The sequence below is a fragment of the Podarcis melisellensis genome, assembly GCF_964234715.1.
Source record: "Podarcis melisellensis genome assembly, chromosome: 6".
Classification (NCBI taxonomy): Eukaryota; Metazoa; Chordata; class Lepidosauria; order Squamata; family Lacertidae; genus Podarcis; species Podarcis melisellensis.
Window position 1 is genome coordinate 87,569,705 of NC_138538.1, and position 20,626 is coordinate 87,590,330.

Here is a 20,626-nt window from a genome sequence, read left to right on the forward strand (position 1 = left end):
ACTTTGTTTTACCAGTCTCCTTTTTAGATGTTTCCTCATTTGAAGTCAAATGTTTACTGTTGGGTTTTCTTTTCTTTCTGTATGTAATTTTTATTAATTTTTCTTTTTTACAATTTCAAATACTCATTTTACATCCTTAAGATATCAATGACTCCCCTTCTTCTCTTTCCATGGTTCATTTTACAGATCATAAATCCCTGCATATTTTACAAAAACTATACCATTCAGTAATCCATTATTGCATCCATCAAAACTTATTTACACTGTTGAATTTATCTTAATGCTGCTAGTGTTTTCAGCTGTACACAATTATTTCCCATATATTCAATAAACGTTTTCCAATCTTCTTTAAACGTATGTTCTTCTTGTTCTCTTATTCTATACAGTGGTACCTCGGGTTAAGTACTTAATTCGCTCTGGAGGTCCGTTCTTAACCTGAAACTGTTCTTAACCTGAAGCACCGCTTTAGCTAATGGGGCCTCCAGCTGCTGCCGCGCCGCCGGAGCACGATTTCTGTTCTCATCCTGAAGCAAAGTTCTTAATCCGAGGTAATATTTCTGGGTTAGCGGAGTCTGTAACCTGAAGCGTATGTAACCTGAGGTACCACTGTATGCTAAACTGACTGTTGGGCTTTTTTGTCCACTTTGACACGTTGCAATGGAAAAGTACTTGCAGTTGAAATTCTCTGAATGCTAGGAGCCGGACCTCTGCAAAAGTGCTTGTGAATGCTACAGTCTCTTGTTTCCATGGAGGAAGTAGAAGACCATAGCTAAAAATAGAGTGAAAGTGGTTTTAATTGTAGTGTTTTGTTTAGCACACATGCTGCTTTTAGTTCAAGAGCCTAGTATTAAAGTAATAACATTAACATTAGAAGATACGAAAGGTCTGGCTATCTAGATATCCGACACAAATTATGGCATTTCCAAAACCGCCAGTCTTATGGGTACCGTATTTTTCACTCCATAAGACACACTTTTCCCCTCTTAAAAAGTATGGGGAAATGTGTGTGCGTCTTATGGAGCGAATGCAGGGGGAGGCAGGCAGGAAAAGCCCCCAAGAGCTGCACACAAGCTTTGTGCATCTCTTGCGGGCTTTTCCCCAGGAGGGAGAAGGGACTGATAAGGCTGGTCAGTCCCTTCTCCCTCCTTGTAGAAAAGCCCGCAGGAACTGTGCGCTCCTTAAAGGGTGTGCAGCTCCTGTGGGCTTTTGCGGGAGGTGGGGAAATTGCCATAGTCGCAGGAGAAGCTGCGCAAGGCTAAAGAGGAAGCCAAGGCAGCGAGCAGGATGGATCACGCTCGCTGTCTTGGCTTCTTTAGCCACGCTTCTTTAGCCGCGCTGGAGAGGTTTAGCTCCCGGCTGGAGAGGTTGCGTGGCTATGGCAGAAGCCAAGACAGCCAGCAGGATGGATCCCGCTCACTGTCTACCTTCTTTGCTCTTTGGGGCTGGGGGGGGGGAACCCAGGCTTCCCCCGCAGCCCCGAGAAACTTGATTTCTTGATTTCCCCCTCTAAAAACTGGGTGCATCTTGTGGTCCGGTACGTCCTATAGAGCGAAAAATACGGTAACTGCCGACATGCTTAGTAAGCTCTCGTGCTTTTTATGGAGATTCTGGTAACAACAATTACATCGTAGGTGTTATAAGAAAAATCCTGCTCCCTTTCCCTTATGGGGTATCTAAGAGCCCATATAGAGTCCTTAAGTAGGTTCTCTATTGGTAGGAGAAAATAACAGAGGCCAACCAGAGAATATTGAGAAGCAAAGCAGCTAGTAAGCCTGATCTTTATTAAACTGTTGCAACAGGGTCCCCACTCACCACATGTGGGAGGGAGGAGGAACCCATAACAATGGGGTGCAAGCCCTTATATAGACTTTTGAAATTGCCACCCTGTAGCTCAAGACCACCCCCCAAAACATCATACATACATCACGGAAAGAGGTGGTCCCCAGCAGAAATCTGAGTGTGTTGCTTCTCTCCTGTCTGCCAGGATAAAGCCTTATCTGATCGCCTTTTCTGGGTAGCCTGGCCATTCCTTTGAGATGGCAAATACTTAAGTTCCTGAATCTCTTACCCATATTGATAGTGTGCTCAGCTTAACAGATACTTGCCAGGCTGTATTTACAGGGAGGTGTAATAGTCCAAAGACAATCAGAAAGCTTTTCCCATTTCCTCCTTCCTTGCAGAGAAATATTTGAGGTCAATTTGGGAGAGTCAACATGGCATCAGGATTGTTCTCCTGTACTATTTCAGACACATGGTTTCTATACTTATGTATGTGGTTGCCTTGTACATTTATGAACATTTATTTTTTATATATAAGACCTTAGAATTCCTATAACATAGGGTACACAGCTAAACTTTTACTACTTTTACTACAGAAAGGTTGTTTTCTGCTGCTCCAGAGAAGCGGACACGGAGCAATGGATCCAAACTACAAGAAAGAAGATTCCACCTAAACATTAGGAAGAACTTCCTGACAGTAAGAGCTGTTTGACAGTGGAATTTGCTGCCAAGGAGTGTGGTGGAGTCTCCTTCTTTGGAGGTCTTTAAGCAGAGGCTTGACAACCATATGTTAGGAGTGCTCTGATGGGGTTTCCTGCTTGGCAGGGGGTTGGACTCGATGGCCCTTGTGGTCTCTTCCAACTCTATGATTCTGTGATTCTACTTTGTGGAAGCCACATTGCTGCATTGTAAGATACCCAGCCAGTCTTGTTTTGGACCAACACCCAATCTGGGCCATTTAATATAATACAAACCCTACCTTACTGTCCTAAACTGGAACTATGTACATCATTTCTGAAATTATGAATTGCCATAAAATAAAGTAAAATATTTGGGCGGGGGTTGGCAATGTGAAAATATTTATTTTAATATGTATTTTTATTTATTTATACTTTTCAGATTTATACAATTCACCGATTTTACAATCATTTCAGCATTTCAAAACTTGACTTTCTTCCCCCTCTTTCTGCGGTTCCTTAAATTTATTTTCAATATCTTCTGCATAGCCTAATTAACTTAATTTGCTCATTTATTCATGTTCTATAAATATATACCCCCTATCAGATTGCAGGTTATTACAATAATCCTTCCAATGTTCTTATCTGTTTACAAATTATCTGCAAATTTTCAATAAACCATTTCCATTCTTTTATAAAAAGTTTGTTGTCTTGATTTCTTATTCTTCTGGTAAGTTTTTCCATTTCTGCATGTTCCACAAGCTTTTGTAGCCATTCTTCCTTTGCTGGGACTACTTCTTTCCATTTTGGGGAGAGAAACATTCTTGCCATTATACTGCCATACAGGAATAAGTTTCCAAACAATTTGGGTAGTTCTGTCCCTATAATTCCCAAGAGAAAAGCTTCTGACTGTTGTTTTTTTGCAAACATTATTTTAAACATTTTCATTTCATTATATATCATTTCCCAGTAAGCTTTAACCTTACTGCAAGACCACCACATATGATTAAAAAGAACCTTCTTTCTCTTTACATTTCCAACACTTATTTGATTTAGATTTATACATTTTTATGTATCTGAAGAAGTGTGCATGCCCACAAAAGCTTATACCCAGAACAAACTTAGTTGGTCTCTAAGGTGCTACTGGACAATTTTTTATTTTTATTTTTATTTCAACACTAATAATAATAATAATAATAATAATAATAATAATAATAATAATTTATTTGTACCCCACCCATCTGGCTGGGTTTCCCCAGCCACTCTGGGCGGCTTCCATAGAAACCAAAAATACACTAAAATATCACAGATTAAAAACTTCCCTGAACAGGGCTGCCTTAAGATGTCTTCTGAATGTCAGGTAGTTATTTTGCCCATTCACTCGGTGTTAGATACCATTGATATACCATTTTCATATAATTTTCTCTGACATATCTTCTTTTTAAAATATTTTTATTGGGTTTTGCATTTTTATCACAATCACATCATAACAAATAATAAAAAATTGAATCTGCCCCTCACTCCAAAATTCCCCTTCTGGATTTTTTTACGTATGAATTTGTCCTACTTGCGATACTATACTTCAAAATTATGTTCTTTGAATCAGATATTGTTGTATTCTTATCACTTTAACCTCATCTTTATAGCTTCTATGTTGGTTTTGTTCGTTGTAAGTGTTTACTGAAACCCTACTAGTGAGTCCATTTCTTTACATTGATTCCGTAAGTGCAACCTACCGTATTTTTTGCTCCATAAGACACACTTTTTTCCTCCTAAAAAGTAAGGGGAAATGTCTGTGTGTCTTATGGAGTGAATGTGTGGTCGATCGCTGGCTCCCTTTCTGGCCCCGCCCCCTTGCCCAGGCCTCCATTGTTGAATGTTCTGCAGATGGAGGCTGTTTGTTTCCCCAGCGACATGTGACTGGCTGATTAGATCATCTGGCTGGAAACTGTAGAAACGGCTCCCTTTCCTTTCCTAAAGAAGTTGCAGAACTGTGAGTTGAACCCCATAAAAACAGGATTTTTTCCCTTTGCAACGTAAGCTCAACAACTTTGAGCTGATCCTCAAAAAACCGGGGCTTTTCCCCTTTCCAACTCTAAAAACTAGGTGCGTCTTATGGTCAGGTGCGTCTTATGGAGCGAAAAATACGGTAAATGGTTCCCGGTCTTTTTTAAAGTCTCTGTTGTCTTTGTCTCTAAGTCTTTCAGTTAACTTTGCCATTTCAGCACATCCCATCAATTTCTCCATTGTTCTTTAGCTGGTATTTCGTCGCTTCTCTCCGACGCATCTTCCATTTTAATCTGTTAAATCTTTGGAGATCCTCCAGACGCTTTGGATCACCATTTCTTAGCCAGTTGAAATGAAAAGTTGATGCAGCTAAACCATCGCTCGTTGAGTCAGATGGTCCAAACCGTCGGATGGAGATGGAGGAGTTGTAACTTGCAAAGCCCAAAGGGCAGTTGCTACTTAGCAGAGACGATGGGGACGCAATGGACCATTGGTCTCATTTAGGGCAAAGCAGCTCTTGCCTTCTGCTTCCTCCCCTGGTTACCATCATATTAATTTGTGAATCCTTGCATTTCCCTTGACATCTACCAGTTAGACTTCCTAACCTGTTTGTAGAAATCAGAACACCTTCTGTCCAAAGGGTACGCACACATTTGCAAACTTCAGTTCAGTAGGTATTAAGTAAATTATTTCTTTAAGATCATATGGCATATCTATAATTAATTAAACCTCTCCACAATATTGGCACAAGATGGTGTAGCCTTTCTGAAAAGGTGTGTGTAATTTGCCAATGTGGTATTCGGGAACGCATGCCCCAGAATCAATTCCTTTAGTTTCCAGAGAATAGAAATGAGAAGTAATCTCATTTTAATTATATCTCTTTATTGCTAACAAAGGAATGATTTATGCAATTAAATTAACTGGCTAGAAAATTTTCCTCAGCTGGGCTGTCCTAATTCTTTGCTTTTTGAATTGCAGGCTCTCGTGCTTTTCTATGGAGATTAATTTTTCTGATAATGCAAACAATGTTCCTTGTGTGCAGTTTGAACACTTTTAATTCAGCTCCCCTTTTCTTCACGCAAATGACATGAGTAATATTTGTGAACTGCTGGGTTGCGAGTCGGGTTTTTTTTAATGTAGGAAGTAGAAGGGTGAAAGGGGAGAAGCATTTTCTCTTCGATCTCATTATTGCGAGCACAGAGAATGGCATTCAAGTAATTTTATCTATTGCAAAGGAACATGAATAAATTGCAGATATACAAAAGATGCAGACTTCTAAGCAAAACACATTAAAGACTGGAAGGAAAGGGCAGCCTTCTGGAGCCAGAGTCAAAACACACCCAACTTTTCTCTGCCCTCTTATCATGGTCAAGGGATGTGTGGACCCTGCCCCAGGAATCTCACTGGTCGTAACAAATCATTTTTCTTTTTGCATTGCTTAAAATTCCTTGGAATTCCCATCAAACAAAAACCTTTAAATTCATCTCAAAATTCTGCTTTAACAGAAATTCAGCCGCGAATTCAGTGCCTGCCTGCCAACCACCTAACTTTCCCACCTTATCTAAAACCCTGCTGTCTTCGCAGAAGCTTACGAAAACCTTGGCCTGTTGCTCAACATCCAAAAAACCAACAAGCACAAAATAACCCCTCTGCAGCGCCACAAATCTAACTCAGTGGTGTAACGTTGGAAAATGGTTGATCACTTCTCCTACCTGGGCAGTTATCTTTCCACAAGGCCTGACATCCAGCATCACCTGAGCACTGCGAGTGCAGCTTTCTCCCGATTGAAGTGCAGAGTGTTTGAGAACCAGGACATTTGCAGGGAAACCAAAATGCTTGTTTACATTGTAATACAGTGGTACCTTGGGTTACATATGCTTCAGATTAAATACGCTTCAGGTTACAGACTCCACTAACCCAGAAATAGTACCTCGGGTTAAGAACTTTGCTTCAGAATGAGAACAGAAATCATGCTCCGGCGGCGCAACAGCAGCAGGAGGCCCCATTAGCTAAAGTGGTGCTTCAGGTTAAGAACAGTTTCAGGTTAATAACGGACCTGCAGAACGAATTAAGTACTTAATCCAAGGTACCACTGTACCAACCTTACTGTATGCTTGCGAAACATGGACCACTTATAAACACTATCTCCAACTCCTCAAAAGATTCCCTCAATGGTGTCTCCGAAAAATTATACACATCACTTGGGAAGACAGGTGAACTAATGCCATTGTACTGGAAAAAGCAAAGGTCCCCAGTGTCGAAGCAATGATTCTTCAACACTTACTTTGTTGGACTGGTCATGTTGTGCGGATGCCTGATTATCGTCTTCCAAAGCAACTACTCTATTCCCAACTTAAAAATGGAAAGCGTAATGCTGGTGGTCAACAAAAGTGGTTCAAAGACTCTCTCAAGGCAAATCTAAAAAAATGTAGTATAAACACTGACAACTGGGAAACTCTGGCCTGTGAGTGCTCCAATTGGAGAACAGCCTTTTCCAAAGGTGTCATGGGCTTTGAAGACACTTGAATTCGGACGAAAGGGAGCTAAGAAGAAGGCACATTTGGCAAACTCTCACCATGATCAACTCCCGCCTGGAAACCTATGTCCCCACTGTGGAAGGACACGTGGATCCAGAATTGGCCTCCACAGACATTTATGGAATCACTGTTAAGATCGTGTTCATGGAAGACAATTTTATTTTATTTTATTTTTTATTTGAGGGATCGCCAAAGCAGAAGGGTCTGTTTTGCCATCTTTGTTTGGTTCTTTAAAAAACATGCCTACAGGAAGATCTTTCCAAAATAACCTCACTCTTCTTTTGTGCAGTGATATTTGAAACCTGAGCATTCTATAAATGCTTTTAAACAGGTGTTTAAAAATTAATGATTGGGAAGGATCTGATCCATTCTCTATCTAAAATGAACTCTTGTAATGCTAGTCACAAAGCAGGGGTTGGGCCAGATGATCGTCTGGGTGCCTTCCAACTCTTCGATCTTATGATTCTATGAACCCGTTAAGCACCTCCATTTTCCCCCACCTGCCCACATTCCTTTAGCAAATTTCTCACAGAACATAGGCTGACCCTAAGCTCGGCAAGCCGTTGCCGTACATTTCTAACACATCATTGATACTAAATGTGTTGAAAAGCGGTAGTTGAATTTTGGGAAACGATTTATAATGAGTTGAAAAAAAAATGTTTTAAATAACTTTTTCTAAAAACCCCAAAGCTTTTCTTTTAGGACTCTTAGGTGATGAAATCCCAAGGGAGCAGAAAAGACTATGTATGAGACCATGGCTTTGTGGATGTTATTGGCCCAGAGATGGAAAGAATATAAAGTCCCTACCAGCAACAACAATATTTTATTATGGCCATAGGCCCATACAGGTAAAAACAACACATAAATAACAGCTTGTGCACGTGGGGAAAAAAAACAGCCGCTAAAACACCACAGTAGCAATAAAATACTATAAAATAGAATGGCATACTACGCCTTAGTTAGCTTGTAGTGCTCCTTGGCGTCGCTTTTGGGTAAGGACAGCGACCAGGAACCTAGCCACATTCAGGGTCGTATGGGTATCCTTATCCTGCAAGATTTGAGCAAGGTGGAATTTTGGTGGGGTACCCTCTAGTTTCTGTATGATTGATCCCAACAAATTTGCCCGTGGCACATTGAACAGGGGGCAAGTGAACATGATGTGCTGGAGCGACTCCGGCATCTCCTTATCACATTCGCACGTGGCGGGGGCTTGGCCCTTTGAGAATCTATGTCTCAGGACGTTAGAGGGGAAAACGTTGAACCTCGCTTTGGTGAAGGCCAGTCTATGGGCAACAGTCGAAAGGGAGGAGAGGTATGATGGAACACAGTAAGTTAAAGTGATACCAATGTTCTGGGGCGAACAAACACCTCCCCCCAGCATATAATTTCGCTGTAGATCGATGTCATCCAGTCTTTGGCGGATCAGTCTTTGAGCAGTAATTTGGTCTAGTTTTAGGGAATCTGAAGGAGAGATTCCATAACTCAAGAGTTTGGCATGAATTCTACTAGTCCAAAGGCTAGAGAATTCATCTCGCCATAAGCATTGGACAAGGTAGTGGTTTGGTAATCTATGCCACAATGATAACCAATAATTGAAGACTTGCTTCCACAGGCAAGTTTCTAAGGATGCGATCTTCAGTTCTAGTCGCATGGCTGCGTTGCTTACGCACAGGGGGAGCATTAGGAGCCGATGCAGGAATTGATTTTGCAGTGTCTCAAGAGGAGCAAGATCTATCATCACGGCCCAAAGCGGGGCAGCATATGCAAGCACGGCAACCACTTTTGCCTTGAACACATTTAGGGCCGAGGGAACATGCAAAGCTCCATCCGAAAAAAAGAATCGGAGGAGCGCATATGACAGAGTTTTGGCCTTGTTAAGTAGGTGTTGAATTTGAGCTTTCCACCCCAAATTGTGTTGAAAAATAACACCTAGGTATTGAAATTTTAGGACTTGCTCTATTTTTGCTCCACCAAGCTTCCATTCGTATAATCTCCGGCTTCTGGAGAAAATCAGAATCTTGGATTTAGCATGGTTGATGGTTAATTGGTTGAGTTGACAATACGTGGCAAAGATCTTCAAAGCTCTGGTTAGTCCAACACGTGTATAGGATAGAATTACCGCGTCGTCCGCATATAAAAGGAGTGGGCAGCGGTAGTCCGCAAGTCTAGGCGCGTGTGTACTTGGAGATGAGTTAACTAGGGGTGCTCGCATGTCGCTGATGAATAGGTTGAATAGACAGGGAGCCAATATGCATCCTTGGTGCACACCCTTGTTTATTGGTATCGAATTTGTGAGGTCGCCCGCAGGAGTAAGTCTCACTCTAGCAAGGGTACCTTCGTGGAGCTGACTTATAAGCCATAGGAGTCTTCTATCGATGCCCTGTTTTGCAAGTTTCTCCCATAGAATATTTCTAGGAACGCTGTCAAAGGCTGCCTTTAGGTCTAAGAAGGCAGCACAGAGGTAGCCCCGGGGGGGGGAGAGGAGTACTTTCGTGCCAGATGGTAAAGAACTATCGCATGATCGGTTGTAGAGCGTTTAATTCTGAACCCTGCTTGTTCGTGGCCAATCTGATTAGTCTCATCTACCCATCGCAATAGTTTAGTCAGCAAAAAGCTGGCATAAATTTTCCCTATGATCGAAAGGAGAAGAATGGCAAATCAAGTTAATGGATTATGCTGAATTGGCCAAAATGACCGGAAGAATCAGAAATCAGGAAGAGCAAAATTTCACTAGGGAATGGGAGATTTCACTAAGGAATAAGAAATTTCACTAAGGAATAAGAAATTTACAACCTATCTTAAAAACCATTGTAAACAGTTAAAACTGTTAGCAGGACTGGGATATCACTTGTAGTTTAATGGTGAATTTTGGATATAATGGAGATGTAAAATATTTGGTTTATTATAAAAGATGTAGAAGGAAATGATTAACAATAGGACCCACAAAGGGGAAGTCCAGAAGATTCCTTGGAATCTTGTTTCTATGTTATATATTTGGATATGATATTGTAAAATTTTGATTTGAAAACCAAATCAACAAATTTAAAAAATAAAAGTAGTTGCTAATATTTGCTATGATATAATGCTGACGCTGTAAATCTAGTGCCGAAACATATTCACGCTTCTGACAGTCCTTTCCCCAAAACTTTCTTGCGAACTGGCGAAACCACCTTAAAAAACGGTAGTTGCAACTCTTTGTTTGGACAGGGCAATTGTTCAAACTGCACTGAGCTCTTCTTCCCTTTCTCTTTACTTTTACACATATCCAAACACATTTACAGCCTTGTGCAAATCAATTGACACAAAGCATGTTTTCTATCTTACTCGTAATCCTGTACTCAAAACAAACACAAAAAGTCAGCTGATCATTATGGTGTCGGAAGCCTGCAACCAATAGAAGGAATGATGCGCTCGCCACAATATATTGAGGTTCAATGAAAGAGAGTTATTCCAGAGCTGGAAAAGATGTATCCTGACGGTGCTGGGATATAGCAGGAGGACCTAGCCCCCTGTCACACATCGAAAGTGCTGAAGCAATTCATGACAGAGCAGCAAATACAGGTACCTGATTGGTCAGGGAATTCCCCGGATGTAAACCCCATTGAGAATTTGTGAGCTATATGCAAAAGTCGCCTCCGTGCTGTAGACTGTACGACTATGGAGAAGCTCATTCAGGCGCTGATTCAAGTGTGTTACAGGGATCTGAAAATCAACAGTGACTGTTCAAAACTAGTAGGCTCCATGCCAAACTGTGTTCAAATGCTGCTTAAAAATAGCAGAGGTCATATCCATTACCAATGTACGTATATGTGAGTTTTGTATATGTGTTTTGTACAATAAACTACATTGTTTGTTTCAATTAATTTGCACATGGGTGTAAGTCGTTCAGATTTTTAGCCACCCTCGTTGTGAAAGCTTGGCGGGGATATACAAGCAAGGCTGCAAGCTTCACCATGTCTAACCAGAAGTCTCATTGAATTCAGAGGGTCTTACTTCTAGGTAATTGGGGTTAGGATTGCAGCTTAAAAGGTTTAATACTTCTGTGACATCATGGAGCAGCGGAACATTCATTCCAATGGGTGATATCTGACTTAGTCATATTTTGAGTAGACGTGTTGAAATCAATAGACTTCATCATCATGACTAACTCTGCCTATTTCTTTTGGGGGTCCACTTTGAAAATGACTTAGTCAGATCCCACTGCAAGATTTCTGCTTTCGGAAACACCCCAAGTTTCACGGCACCCCACAAAATGAGCCCTCGGCCCCCAAACCCAAAGGGTCACAATTTCACTGAAAACCCAACGTTGTAGGGTTCAGTCAAAAGCGGTGCCAAATACTCGCAAAAGACCCCCTAAAATGTTTGGCAGTGAAAACCTCACGTTTCACAGCACCCCAAAAAATTAGACTTTGGGTCTAATTTGGGTCACGTTTTTGCCAAAACAAATCCCGACGTTGTCTGTTTCACTCCTGAAGGAAGCCTTGTTTAGGGAAGTTTTTAATGTTTGATGTTTTATCGTGTTTTTAATATTCTGTTGGGAGCCGCCCAGAGTGGCTGGGGAAACCCAGCCAGGTGGGTGGGGTATAAATCTTCTTCTTCTTCTTCTTCTTCTTCTTCTTCTTCTTCTTCTTCTTCTTCTTCTTCATATTCCCCCACCATGGTCCCTCCAAACCAGCCGGACTCTCGGTCCTTCCAGGGCTTAATTTGACCCACAGCACCAGCTTTCATATTTCATAGATCTAGTAGCATCTCCTGTAAAGCCCTAGTGCCCTCAGCAAAGACCAAGTGCTTTTCCTTCACCATCAAGTCACCAGAACTGGTCTCCACTCCGCATATTTGGGACAGGAGAGTCAGGAGCTGGTGGTGCAACTCTGATACTGCCCTGAGCTTTGGGATTCTGGTTTGGAAATGAGTCTTCATTATGCCATATATCAGAAGAGACAAGAGGAATGAAAGCCTGTTGATCATTAATCCATATAGGTCTGGATCAGCCTACAAAGCAAACAGTCTAATTGGTCAACGTCTAAAAGATATCGAGCATCAGAACAACCTGGCCACCATAAGGAAATTCTGCCCTTGGTATGTTCATTTCCCACCTCTCCATTTTGATTCTCTGGCCCCATATCTGCACAAACTTATTATCCCAAAATACAGACGTGCTTTTACACTTGTGAGACTGGATGTTTTGCCACCTGCGGTACTTGAGGGTCGATTCCAAAAGATCCTGCCTGAGAAACGTCTTTGCCCCTGTGGAGATGGTAGCACCGAAACAGCGGCTCACGTCCTCCTGTCTTGTACTCTCTACAAAGGCCTGAGGAACAAAATCATCACCCCACTTGTACTAACCATCCCAGGGCGATCAACCACTGCCACGATGTCCTTTCTTCTATCAGATCAAAATGAGCAGATAACAGCAAAGGTAGCTAGGTTCATAGTAGGGGCAATCAGAATAAGGGCCACTAACTGACGGCTGAAAGTGAGGAGGAATTAAAGAACCTTTTATTGAGGGTGAAAGAGGAGAGCGCAAAATATGGTCTGAAGCTCAACATCAAAAAAACAAAGATCATGGCCACTGGTCCCATCACCTCCTGGCAAACAGAAGGAGAAGAAATGGAGGCAGTGAGAGATTTTACTTTCTTGGGCTCCATGATCACTGCAGATGGTGACAGCAGCCATGAAATTAAGAGACGCCTGCTTCTTGGGAGGAAAGCAATGACAAACCTAGACAGCATCTTAAAAAGTAGAGACATCACCTTGCCAACAAAGGTCCGTATAGTAAAAGCTATGGTTTTCCCAGTAGTGATGTATGGAAGTGAGAGCTGGACCATAAAGAAGGCTGATCGCCGAAGAATTGATGCTTTTGAATTATGGTGCTGGAGGAGACTCTTGAGAGTCCCATGGACTGCAAGAAGATCAAACCTCTCCATTCTTAAGGAAATCAGCCCTGAGTGCTCACTGGAAGGACAGATCCTGAAGCTGAGGCTCCAATACTTTGGCCACCTCATGAGAAGAGAAGACTCCCTGGAAAAGACCCTGATGTTGGGAAAGATGGAGGGCACAAGGAGAAGGGGACGACAGAGGACGAGATGGTTGGATAGTGTCTTTGAAGCTACAAACATGAATCTGACCAAACTGCGGGAGGCAGTGGAAGATAGGAGTGCCTGGCGTGCTCTGGTCCATGGGGTCACGAAGAGTCGGACACGACTAAACGACTAAACAACAACAACAACTGACGGCTGATTCAGGACTTTAAATTGTGCTCTTATATCAAATTTCCTTTTCTGCGTATACTGGAATGCTTTACTGTTGCTATGGCCATTGGCTAATGCGAATAAAGTTTTATCTATCCATCCTATAGGTCTGGCATAGGAATTATTGATTAGTGTGTTTGCATTAATGGGGTGAGTCTTCCAAGCGCTTGTTTTGAGGAACAGTTCAGCTTTCCTGGCCAGGATCTGACACCATCCGAGATCCATCAGAAGCAATTCCTCTACATCGTATTGATTCCAAACACTTGAAGTCATGCTGTAATGAGGAAGCAGCTTGGGAGATGCAGGTTCTTTGGGGCTTCTTTTGGCCTCCGTAGACCTCCCTTTATGCAAACCAAACTTTGCTAGATTGTGTTACTCATTGAAAGGTAGTTTCAATTAAAAATTCAATTACACTGTCTTGGGGAGACGGGGCTGACAGTTTTCTTTGAATTTGGCACATTATAGAAAGTTCCAAAGAACCATAAATCTGCTAATTGATTTCTGTACCTGTAATGTTTGATTAGGTGTATTTTATTGTCTTCTTGGTTTTAATTAACCCCAGGCTTGTCAAAGTGCTTCCACTGACAAAGGATGTATGATGAACTGTGATAAACTATTAACGGAGGCTGGCTCTTGTCAGTAATTGCTATCATGCCTAAGAGTTATTAGAAATTAGCATATACACAAAGGGGAAGAGAGAGAGAGAGAGAGAGACTCTACTTTTGGAAGCAACCTTTAGTGGCTGCTATAAATCTCTGGTTTGCCCCGTTGTGTGAAAGATACGCCAATGAGAATGACCAGCAGGTCCCACCAAGGATCAATTACTTGCCAGATGTCTTATAAGTATAAAGAATGACAAGGTGGGAAGAGTTATGAAGTCTAAGTGTTGAATGTTAAATGGCTACTAATATACCTAATCAGTTTACAACCAGCCGCTGGTTGCTGTGTCAAGAGGGGAAGAGGCAATGATGGGGCTCAGGTGGGGAACAAGACAGAATAACAAGCGACCTCACCTGTGAGGAAAATGCATAGTTGTGATGGCCTGGGAATCTGATTCAGAAGCTGAATCTGAGGAGTCCCAGCCTGCACAGGAAGAAGAAGAAGAGTTTGGATTTGATATCCCGCTTTATCACTACCCGAAGGAGTCTCAAAGCGGCTAACATTCTCCTTTCCCTTCCTCCCCCACAACAAACACTCTGTGAGGTGAGTGGGGCTGAGAGACTTCAACGAAGTGTGACTGGCCCAAGGTCACCCAGCAGCTGCATGTGGAGGAGCGGAGACGCGAACCCGGTTCACCAGATTACGAGTCCACCGCTCTTAACCACTACACCACACTGGCTCTCAGGAGTCCCCACCTCCAGGGCCGGCTGAGCCGGGGCAGGGGCTTGAATCTGAAGGGCCCTCACCAGTGCCGGGTCCTCAGGACCAGACACCAGATGCATCCACTCTGGCTCCAGAGGTGATTGAGGACCCATTGCCTGTAGGTGCACCTCTCCCAGCCCTGTCATGGGAAGGTGAAGCTGCCCCTGGGTCCAGTAACCCTCCAACCTCTCCTGATCTGCAGAGGCTCAGGTCAGAGAGGCGGAGGGAACTAAGTTCTCTCAGGAGGAGTGCTCGCCTTAAGGCCAGGAGAGGCGGGTCACCTGTGGGCCGGGACCGCCCCAGGCCTCAGAGAAGATAAAGGCCAGTCAGCCCAGTCCCAGGTTGCGGGAGCAACGTCTTCGGAAACCTGTTTCTGCCAGCACCCAGACCTGTTCTTCTGGAGTTCCTGACCACGCCCGGCTTCTTGCTTTGGACCCCACTTCGCCCTTGGTGGACAGTCTCCAGACCCTCGACTCAGGACCAGACTCTGTCCACGCCTCTCGGTAACCCTCCCCCCCGGGTACAGCACAATAGTAAAGGGAAGAAGAGAAGAAAGAAGAGCACACACTGAATGAGTATTGGTCTTGATAGTTTTTGGAATCTCATTCTCTGGCCATGAATGGGGCAACTGTGCCCCTAAAGGACCAGATGCGCAGCCTGGGAGTCATTTTGGACTCACAGCTGTCCATGGAGGCGCAGGTCAATTCTGTGTCCTGGGCAGCTGTCTACCAGCTCCGTCTGGTATACAGGCTGAGACCCTATCTGCCTGCAGACTGTCTCGCCAGAGTGGTGCATGCTCTGGTTATCTCCCGCTTGGACAACTGTAATGCGCTCTACGTGGGGCTGCCTTTGAAGGTGACGCGGAAACTACAATTAATCCAGAATGCGACAGCTAGACTGGTGACTGGGAGTGGCCGCCGAGACCATATAACACCTGAAAGACCTACACTGGCTCCCAGTATGTTTCCGAGTGCAATTCAAATTGTTGGTGCTTGACTGATGGCAGCAATTAACCAAGTTACTTTGTCTAGTAAATGTGAACTTGCAAAGGAGATCGACTTCAAGGGCTAATTCATTATTTTTACCCGACCATCCTTTTAGCTGAAGAACAAGTGGAAAGAAATGAAATGAAAAAGACCAGAAAAATCAAGCTATGAAGTGAAGTGGTCTGGTTCTAAGCAGGTTGCAGTCATGTCCGTCTATAATAAGGATATTTTTAAAAATCAAAACACCAACAGGACAATATCTTTATTAGTGTAAGTGAAAATGTTACCAAACAGTCAAACAGACTGTTATGTTGTACAAAAATAGCAAAAAGAAAAGAAACGGGGGGGGGGGTAGCAGAAAACCCCATGTATGGTATTGATTTCAGACATGTGGAAAATGGCATTTCAGATTTAAAGCAGAAACTTCCACTTTGTGACTCATGAGAGGGTGGAGTTTTGGAATTGGGGTTGTGAAAGGGGACCCAAATTACATGTTTGTACTGGGCTCCAAAATGAAATTCAGACCACGGTCACAACATGATCAATGGCACTTTACTGCAACTTACATACTTCCCAGAGATCCTAATTTAGCAAGTTTTCTTCCCACCTGAAGCAATGGGGGGGGGGGATCACAAAAAGCTGTTTTTTCAGCTATTTTTATGGAAAAGCGGCACTGCCAACATGGGGTGCCATATGTCCAGATTTCAGCCCAGCCTGCTGTACTGCAACCCTAATATATGTGCAGCTATAGTCATGCGTTTTCACTGAACATAATATTCAAAGAGAGGTCATTTTGTTAAGATTTAAGGACCTGCAGGTGAATGAAGAAATGACAGCATCAAGTATCGGCTGAGGCACAGCAGTTTGCATTTCTTGGTACAGAAAGTATTGATCAGATGTGCAGAGAGATCTTTCCTATTCTACTTAATTCAAGAGGGTTCTGGAAGCTTCTCTGTGTGAAAGAAGCAAGCAGAAGGTTCATGATGTTTGGGTTATTCCTTCAGAGAAGCCGAGTATAGCTGGCTTAAACTGCCTCTGTTATCTCTTTAGTCAAGGTCATGCCGACTACAGTCAAACCTCGGTTGTCGAACGTCATGTGTTCCGGAAGCCCGTTCAGCTTCCGAAATGTTTGACAACCAAAGCATGGCTTCCGATTGGTGGAAGGAGCTGCCTGCACTCAAGCGGAAGCCGGGGTGAATGTTCGGCTTCCGAAAAATGTTTGAAAACCGGAGCATTTACTTACGGGTTTTTGTCGTTCGGGAGGTTTGACTGTATAAGGCCAGAAGGAGCCTGAATTTCATTTTCTCTTTCTATCCCTTCTGGTGTAGTGTTCTGTACATAGTATGCTTAGTGTTCAGGTTTAAACTTATTATAAGATATTGTAAGTTTAAGTCTGCCACAACTGGATTTCTTATGGACAGGGCCAATCCTGGATGTATTGGATTTGAAACCATGCTGCTCATTTGCCTTCAGGGGCAGTAAAGCTCTGCAGGATGAAATACAATTGCCTCTGGTCTATTTTGGAGGGGAATCCCGCAGTGTGTTTAAGTTTTTACTTTGCTAACTATACGCTGGAGTTCTGCTCTGGATCCTATTGAGTAGAATTCCATGACGGCCCTTTGACCGTTCTGCCCGGGGAGACTATTTGGTTGAGCTTGCAAAGGATGTTGGTGAGAGCAGAATGCTAATGCGGTGGGATTTGGATAGAGCCCAGGGTATTCCTGGCCAGACTTGCTTGCCTTTGCCTCCCCCCCGGGGATGTCTACTAATAGCTCAGCTGCCTACCTCTCCTTTTTGTTTATTTAATGAACAAGCTGATGAGTTATGGGCAGCACAAACTGCATCTAAAGCAGGACACTCCGAGTTTATTATATTCACATAACTCAAAACACAGCCACATTGATTTCATTTCCACATTCTGTAAATCTTGCAAGTGGATTTAGTGCTGCTGGATGGAAGCTGATCTGACAATATGGAGAATGAAGTTCTGGGGAGGCAAACAAGCAACACAAGGAACTGTATGTTGGGGCAACCTCTCTGCGTAATTATTTCCTTAGGTTTCCTGCGGGGAGCCATGGAGAGAGAAAAAACAAAGGGGTAAAAAGCATTCTTAAAGGAAGTCCTGCTTCGTCGTTTGGCTTAGTTAGGAGTGTGAGCCAATAACAATTCCTTATTTGTACAGTGGTACCTCGCAAGACGAATGCCTCATAAGATGAAAAACTCGCAAGACGAAAGAGTTTTTTGTTTTTTTAGTTGCTTCGCAGGACAAATTTCCTTATGGGCTTGCTTCGCAAGACGAAAACGTCTTGCAAGTTTGTTTCCTTTTTCTTAAAACTGTTAATACCCAGGGTGCATTGCTTGAAGAGGTGCAGTTGCAACTTGACTTCGAGGAGCAACTCATAACTTCTTTTGCAGCCATTTGGCAAGTTAAACTTTTTCAATGCATTCCTATGGGAATCCGTGCTTCGCAAGATGAAAAATTCGCAAGACGAAAGAACTCACAGAACGAATTAATTTCGTCTTGCGAGGTACCACTGTACTTCCCCAAAACTCCTGACAAACTATCTCCCCCAAAGTGCTTAAGGAACCTTAAACTGTCGTGGAATAGAAGGACAAGTCCCTGTAGCAACTTAAAAGAACTGGAAGCAGAGAGCAGGAGTAAATAAATTAGAGCTGAGTTGAAATTCCTGGCAAGAGGTTTTTCTGATTTTTATTTTTCTCATCCCGTCTGGAAGAATTTTCTCTGAATACTCTCAACTGTTTTGTTTTGTTTAACTTTAGAGGCAGCTACCATCTCTCCATGACAATACCCCAGAACCACAAGCCCAGGGCACCATGGGACAGGCAAAACAGTGGGCAAGAATGGCAACACATTTGCAGCAGCAGAGCAGGCTAACAAACAGACCTCAGGAAAAGAGAAAGCTGTGCTATTGCCCCTGCTAACGGTGTGCCCTGCTCCTGAAGAAAAATGGGAAATTTCTTCTCCCTGTGGAGAAATTCATTTAAATGACTCTCCCCATCCATGCCAGTGAACGTCTCTGTCCCACAAAGAGCGTGGAGAATTTTGAGAGTCCATTTGTGCACAGCTTAAAATAAATTACGGATAGGTGAGAGTAGCTGTTCTTGCTCTGAAAATCAATGGCACCCCCAAGTGTTATTGACAAACTCAGGCAAACCCTCAAGGGGGTCTGATAAGTGCTCACGAAACTAAACTTAAAAGGGTTGCATTCAACAGAGCACTAAAGTGAATGTTCCATCAGCACTGGGATTTTTCCTTTCACAACAGAACATTCTCCCTATCTCTTAGCCCTGGATCTTAGCCTTGCACCTGTTCCAGAGTACAGGGGAGGAGAGAGGGGAGAAATCCCCTTGTGCCAGTGTCAATCCTTGCACAACATGTTACTCGAATAACATCCAAACAAACACAAAGCCACACCCACACCGTCATTCTCTGAGCATGGGGAAGGGAAGAAAACTACAAGATCTACCACTGCAGTGATACCACCATTGATAATTCAGACCCACCAGGTACTTTGCAAAACTCAAGCCAGCTTATCGGTGGTGACTCAAAAATCTGGAGCTAAAAGTGCCATAAAGTGCCCAATTTATGATTTTTACAGTGGACGTGTCTATGGAGGCGCACAGGATCTACTGATAGCAGTTGGGAGAAGAACTGTTGAAACACTAAGCAAGTATAGTGGTACCTCAGGTTAAGAACTTAATTCATTCCGGAGGTCCGTTCTTAACCTGAAACTGTTCTTAACCTGAAGCCCCACTTTAGCAAATGGGGCCTCCCGCTGCTGTCACGCCGCCGGAGCACGATTTCTGTTCTCATCCTGAAGCAAAGTTCTTAACCTGAAGCACCATTTCTGGGTTAGCGGAGTGTAACCTGAAGCGTATGTAACCTGAAGCGTATGTAACCTGAGGTACCTCTGTACAAATACCTGCTGGAAATGTGAAGAGAAATAAGGTACCGTTTATCATATGTGGGGGTCATGTAAGGCAATAAAGGCTTTCTGGGAAATGATATATCATGAACTGAAAAAAATGTTTAAAATAAGTTCTGTAAAAAAACCCAGAAGCCTTTTTATTAGGAATTTTCGGTACCGACATCCCAAAGGATCAGAAAAGACTATGTTTGCGACAACAGCAGCATGGATGCTACTAATCCAGAGATGGAAAGAAGAAAGAGTCGCTATCAGAGAGGAATGGCAAACTGAGCTGAGGGACTAGGCCAAAATGGCAAAACTGACCGGAAAGCTCAGGGACCAAGAAGACGAAACCTTTAAGAAAGAATGGGAAAAGTTTGTAATTTATTTAGGGGAGCACTGTAAGCAGATGAAAACGTTAGCAGGATGAAAACATTACACTTGTAATGTAACAAATACTATGAACAATATGGATAGATATAAAATATAAGGTAAAGGGACCCCTGACCATTAGGTCCAGTTGCGGACAACTCTGGGGTTGCGCGCTCATCTCGCTCTTTAGGCCGAGGGAGCCGGCATTTGTCTGCAGACAGCTCATGTGGCCAGCATGACTAAGCTGCTTCTGGTGAACCAGAGCAGCACACGGAAACACCATTTACCTTCCCGCCGGGCGGTCCCTATTTATCTATTTGCACATGACGTGCTTTCGAACTGCTAGGTTGGCAGGAGCTGGGACCGAGCAACGGGAGCTCACCCTGTCGTGGGGATTCGAACCACCGACCTTCTGATCAGCAAGCCCTAGGCTCTGTGGTTTAACCCACAGTGCCACCTGCATCCCCCAGATATAAAATATAGATTATGAATTAATATGCTGTTGAAAATGCTGACCATAGGATCCATGGAGGGGATGAGGGGGAAGTCTGGAGATTCAGAGAAATCTCTTTGTATGGATATGTATTTTGTATTGTTATAAATTTAGATTTGTAAAATCAAATAAAAACGATTTCAGTGAAAAGAAAAGAAAAACAAAGCAATTTCAAGAGGGTCCAATTTACTGGATATACTGTATTTTTTGCTCTATAAGACTCACTTTTTCCC